Raw genomic sequence first — 6207 nt, 5'->3', positions numbered from 1 at the left:
CCAGCAGCTAATAACTGCAAGGTAACACTCTATTCCTTCGAGCACCAAAGGAGCCTGAACCTTTGAATGTTATACACAAGTTCAATTTGCTTCTGGAATTTTGGAGTAGGCTGTAAATGCAGCAATGAGTCCTGTGGCACCTTATAGACTAACAGACGTTTGGAGCATGAGCTTTCGTGGGTGAATACCCACTTCGTCGGATACATGTGAGTATTCACCCACGAAAGCTCATGCTCCAATATGTCTGTTAGTCTATAAGGTGCCACAGGATTCTTTGCTGCTTTTACAGATCCAGACTAACATGGCTACCCCTCTGATACTGGACTAGGCTGTAGCCCTGGAGATTTAAATGGGTGTTGGGGGGAATAGGGGATTCTTGTGCTTTTGTATCAGGCCAGCGGTGGGTGTGAGGTTATACAGTATGGTTCCCCCTAAACCTCCTGTGGAACCCACTTAGGAAGGCTCTGCTAACAGAAGATTGTACCCAGACAGCACAATCCAAAATTTCTAAGTGCTGAGTAATGTTGTTAGCATCAATGATACGTGAAGCTCTGTAGGTAACAGAGCAGCAGCCGTGTTAGTCTGTATCTGCAAAAAGAACAGGAGTACTTGTGGCACCTTAGAGACTACCATCACTCTTGTTATAGTGTGTATGGCAACACCCATTGTTTCATGTTCTCTGTGTATATATATAACTTCCTACTGTATTTTCCACTGCATGCATCCGATGAAGTGGGCTGTAGCCCACGAAAGTTTATGCCCCAATAAATCTGTTAGTCTCTAAGGTGCCGCAAGTAGTCCTGTTCTTTTTTTCTGTAGGTAAGATACCCTTCAGAGTGTGAGCTGGACAGCTGTAGTGTGATTAGGAAGCAACCACTCTTCCCCCAGCCCCTGTGATACAGCATTACAGATTGGCCAGCTACATTATAGGTTTGTTTTTCTTCTGAAGCATCGGGTATCAGCCACTTCCTGAAACACAACCCAGGACTGGCCCAATGGTCCAGACTGATATGGTGCTGTTTCTGTGCATAGCTCTAATGGATCCAGGATTGTTGGAATGACAGGGACCTGCTGTCCCCATAGTAAAAAAGCATTAGCAGAAAGGCATGTTGTATTGCAGATCAAGGACAACATCTTTTCTGTGCAAGATCTGAGCCCCTTAGAATTTCCTGTTCCTAGCTGAATCTGATGTACATGCACCAGCAAGTATATACACACCTTTCCAGGTGAAGTCGTTTATTCAAGTGATCAGTTGAACACTAGCAAAATCAGCTCTGCAGAGACCACAACAAAGTCTCTTTATTGCAGTCGCATTTAACACCACAATGAACTGAAGCAACTATTGGTGTAAGGAGGAGAGAGAACAGCTCAACAAGCTTGATTACAGATTCTGGCTGATAACATTTCAGAAGGCTTTCCAAAACAGCCACAGCCTAGCTTTACTGTAATTTCACAAACCAGCTAGATTCCGCATCCCTCTAAACCTGGGCCCGAGACCATGCCTGCGTCTCAATGCATTCAGATTATTGCAGACCTTTTCTACACTAGACTTTATTGCTTAAAGCTTTCCTGTGGTGGCAGCCATGGTGCATGTGCCAGTATAGACATGGTCCAGGCTACTGCTGGCATTTTTACCACCACGTTATCTCGGCTCTGGGCAGGGTGCGATGACTGTAAAAACACCAGTGTCCTGTCTACACTAGCACTACCACCAGCAACCATGGAAAATGTAAAGACAAAAAGCAGCAGACACTGCCTACAAAAGGGAGGATGCAGTTCCGTAATCTTCTTAGCTAGCAAAATGAGTCTCTCAGAAATTTCCCACGCTGGTTCCTTCTGTTTTGATCCACTGAAAAGGCTCCTGGCGCGTGAATCATCATCATGTAGCCTCAGGGGTTCCTTTTCACCACCCTTGCTACCATCCCTCACTCTCACATCATTCCCCCTGGAGCTTCCCTCAGGAATCTTCCTGGTGTAGCCTGCGTGTGCCAAATGGAGAACATAGCATTACTTCTCTCACTTTACCGGCGGACGTCTTCCAGCGATGGTTCTGTCGGCATTAGCCCCAGAATCCACAAGGATAATGGGAAACAGAGAGGTTGGTGAGCTTTGTTATACTGATGCAGGAGGAAGGTACCTTGACACTACTTCCGTAGCTGCCCTAGAATGATCTACAGGAAACAATTATACAGAGTATTAGTGTGAGGCTGAATATTGTCCATGTGTTTAATGTTTTTGTTCTTGCCCTTCTGTTTGCTTGCCCCAATTAGCTACTCTTCACTTAAAAAAATGGTTTGACAGCTCATTCCCTCTGATCTGGAACATCACCAGTTGGCACAGAGTGTGATCAAACCTTATGCTTCAGGGCATTAACTGCTCTGCAGGGAGATCAGGAAGGAAAGGTTACCCCTCCTGTGTTGGAAAGCATTGCATAAATTAGCCAGCTGTATTATGGATTTTTCCTTCCCCTTCCTCTGAAGCATTAGGTAGAGCCTTTGCTGGATGCTGGACTAGATGAACAGTGATCAGTTCTAGGTAGACAATTTAGAAACTTCCATGTAAAAATTACATAGTCCACAATGTAGTCAAATGCGGAGTGCTTGATCAGCTTACTGTCAGTTGTGACCATAAGGAAGTGATGGAAACCTCGTGGCACGGGATGTTTAAAACAGACCTGGATAAAAACACTGCTCTTATTATCATCATCATTTACCCTAAGGCCCCAAATCAGATAGGGACCCCGTTGTTCAGAGCCCTGTATAAACATGCACGCACAATCCCTGCCCCAAAGAGGTTATAGTATTATTTGGAACAAGATGCAGTGAGTAACAAACAACAGGAGGGAAAGGTGGAAATGAGCTAGAGAGAACAATCTTGCATGGCAGAGACCAGACGAGGCTTTTTGCATCTCTCTGAGTGGTGCACATTGAACCACCAGGTGGTGCCCCATTACAGAATGTGTCCTTCTTCCTTTGTGCATCTGTTAGTTCTGGGGGTGGAGAGAGCTGTATAAATATACCACTTTCTCCCTTCCTATCTTAGTCACCTCTGCAAAAACATGGTTCATTTAGTCAGTGGTCCCTTTTCTCTAAGCCTCAATATGGTTACATGAACAAAATATGAAATTACACCATGTGGCATTATAGAAAGTGAGTCCTAGCCAGGGCACTGCAGGGTAAGGTGATCAGATGTCCCAATTTTATGGGGACAGTCCTGGTATTTGGGGCTTTTTTTTATATCGTCTCCTATTACCCTCCCACCTCTGTCCCAATTTTTCACTCTAGCTATCTGGTCACCCTACTGCAGGGAGATGATGTTACACGCACACACTCTATCCTTTGTTTATTTATCAAACAGCAAAGATTCCTCACCCAGCCTACCTTTGGACCTGGGGAAAAAAACTACAGTTGCCCTTCTCTTTCCTCATGTTATAATGAATCTTGGGGGAATTATTCTTTGCGAGGATAATTCTGCCTCTGGTCTTCTTGTTTCACTAATGTCAGGGCTAAGGGAGGGGTGGATGAGATGACATGACACATACACACACATATCCCTTTCCAAGGCTATTCAACCATCTTTCTCTGAAAAGACAAACAGCAGAGTTACAGTCAAACACTTTGTGGTATTGTTCTTACAGCCCGGCCCCTGGCTCCTGGAGACAAGTGATTACATGAGAAGCTCAGTTTTCGTTTACAAAAAAAGGATGTTTTTAGCTTTCACAGTTACAGGAAGAAGATTATAAATGTGATCCAGAACTTGCACATTAAAGGCTCAGAAACCAGAAGACAAGTCAGAATGCATATTGCCTTAAAAATCATGAGAGAGTTTTTTGTTTGTGATGTTTTTTAATTCATGATTTTTTTAAAAACTTTTTGGGTTAGAAATATTGTAAACAGCAAGAGAAAAACAGGAAGGCTTATGAAGACCGCACTAAAACCAGAGAAACTCCATTTAACCTGCATGCAGCACAAGCGCTGTAGAGAAAGAGGAGCAGAAATGCCAATTAGTATCTGGTATTTATTGCGCTGAGTGCCTTCACTGTGTAGGTTCTCTGGTGTTTCATGAGACCTCCCTCTGCAAATGAAATAGCACTTCCTATTGGCTTTTAAATTTTGCCTCTTTGTTTCTTTTAATATTATAAACAATTTATATCCTATGTAGTAAATAGAATAGAATTTTTTTCACCTCAGGACAGATTAACATTAAGCTTCTACTTTCACACACGAAAGCATTTTCTATTAATACAATAAAAAGCTTTGTACCTTGCACAGTATCTGGATTTCATGCAAGGTAAAACACCAAACTCACAGAGGTCAAGTGGGAGAAAAAAGCTTTTATAAAGTACAGGCTATGCTGATTTCCCTCTCCCTTCCCCTCCTCCCCCAGTTCCCATCATCTTGCTTTGGCAGAATTATATAAACCAGGATGTAAGATGTGACATCTGTATTTTGTATTCTACAGTCAAAGTTCTATGTGAATTGAACAGCTCTTCCACTTACCAGCACCAGAGCTATAACCCCAGAGAAAAAGAGCACAACTAGAATACGCTTAAGGCAAAAAATAATGCTAATGAACTGTAATCAACAATTTAAAGAACAAAAATTTGTACTTCTCAAGCTGTAGATGTTACTGCAATGGTTCACACATTACACAAAACATGGGAAATAGAAGAGGAAAAACACTTTTCTCACTCATTCCAGGTCAGGTCTGTGCTAGAAATTTTTGCCAGTATAGCAGTATTAGTTAGGGATATGATTTTTATGACATTTTTATACTGATAAAGCTTTTTAGTGTAGATGAGGCCCTAGTCACAAATTCCCCTGGTTGTTATCAAGGCATGGCAGGCAAGGGAAAATTAGAAGATCTGCTTTACTGATATGTTTACTTGAAGAAGGAATTGATGGTAAAAGCTGATTAAACATTCCTTATTACTCCCAAAGCCAACACCATATTCTGGAATTAAGAAAGGATACCAGAGTTAACCAATAGCACTGTGCAAACAACCTATTTCCTTAACTGATAAACTGAGGCCTAGTCTTCACTGGATAGTTACCTTGATTGTATTTAACTTAATTTAGTGATTTAGTGTTCTCACATTACTGGCTGAGAGGCCAGCTGGGTGATACTGGGCAGGAAGAGAGGACACGCCACTGTGAGCTAGATTTTTAAAGGTAATGGGGTTCCTAGATATACAGATAAATGCCTAGTGGGATTTTCAAAAACACCTGGACACCAAATTCCCATTGAAGCCCAGGGGGCACCTATCTACATCTTTAGGTTACTATTACCTTTGAGAATCTGGCCCTGAGTGAATGGCTGTATGGTCTCCTGGTGGAAGAAGTGTATGTGGCAGGGCAGTGCTGTGGGGGCGAGCTGGGTGTTGATCCTGAAGAGGGCAGACAGAGTTGCATGTATAAACACAAGTTGTCAAAAGGATGCAAGGGAGCCAGAGATCCCAATTCTACATTACTAACAGTCCAGCTCTGTATCTCATCTACACAAGAAAGTTGAATTGATTTAACAAATCATGTTTTCAACCAATTTAGTTAAACTGCTGCAAAGCCCTGTGTAAACACACATTTTGGTTTAGCTTAAACAGATTCCTAACTGATTTAAACTAAATGGAACTAAAATTCCACCTCCCTCTAGACTTTTGCTTAACTAAATCAATATAAAACACCACCTTAAATTAAAATGGTGCAAATTTCTCATCTGTAAGAGCCCTAAATCACTTCTCTCTGGTTAATCTCATCCGCAAAACACAAATTCAACTACCTGCTGACAACTCACTGATGTAGCTTTGTACTCCACACCTGTCTCCTTCTGTCCAAAGTAAAATCTAAGCCTCTCTCTCTGATATCTCCTAATGGATGTCTAGCCATCAGCTCAACCTCAACATGGCTAAAAAAAAGGCCCCTAAGCACCTCCCGCCCCAGCCACTACCTCCTTTCTCAATTACCGTGGACAATACCATCATCCTACCTGCCACTAGGGTTGCCAACCCTCCAGGATTGTCCGGGAGTCTCCAGGAATAAAAGATTAATCTTTAATTGAAGGTTATGTAATCTGATGAAAGCTCCAGGAATACCTCCAACCAAACTTGGCAACCCTACCATTCACTCAGGTCCATAACTTGGGCATCATTGACTCAGAGCTCTCTCTGGGCCCTCACAGCTGGGCTATGTCTCTAAATCAGTATTTCTCAAA

This window comes from Gopherus flavomarginatus, chromosome 1 (assembly GCF_025201925.1).
Source record: "Gopherus flavomarginatus isolate rGopFla2 chromosome 1, rGopFla2.mat.asm, whole genome shotgun sequence".
In the NCBI taxonomy this organism is placed as follows: domain Eukaryota; kingdom Metazoa; phylum Chordata; order Testudines; family Testudinidae; genus Gopherus; species Gopherus flavomarginatus.
This window is presented reverse-complemented; position numbering follows the sequence as displayed.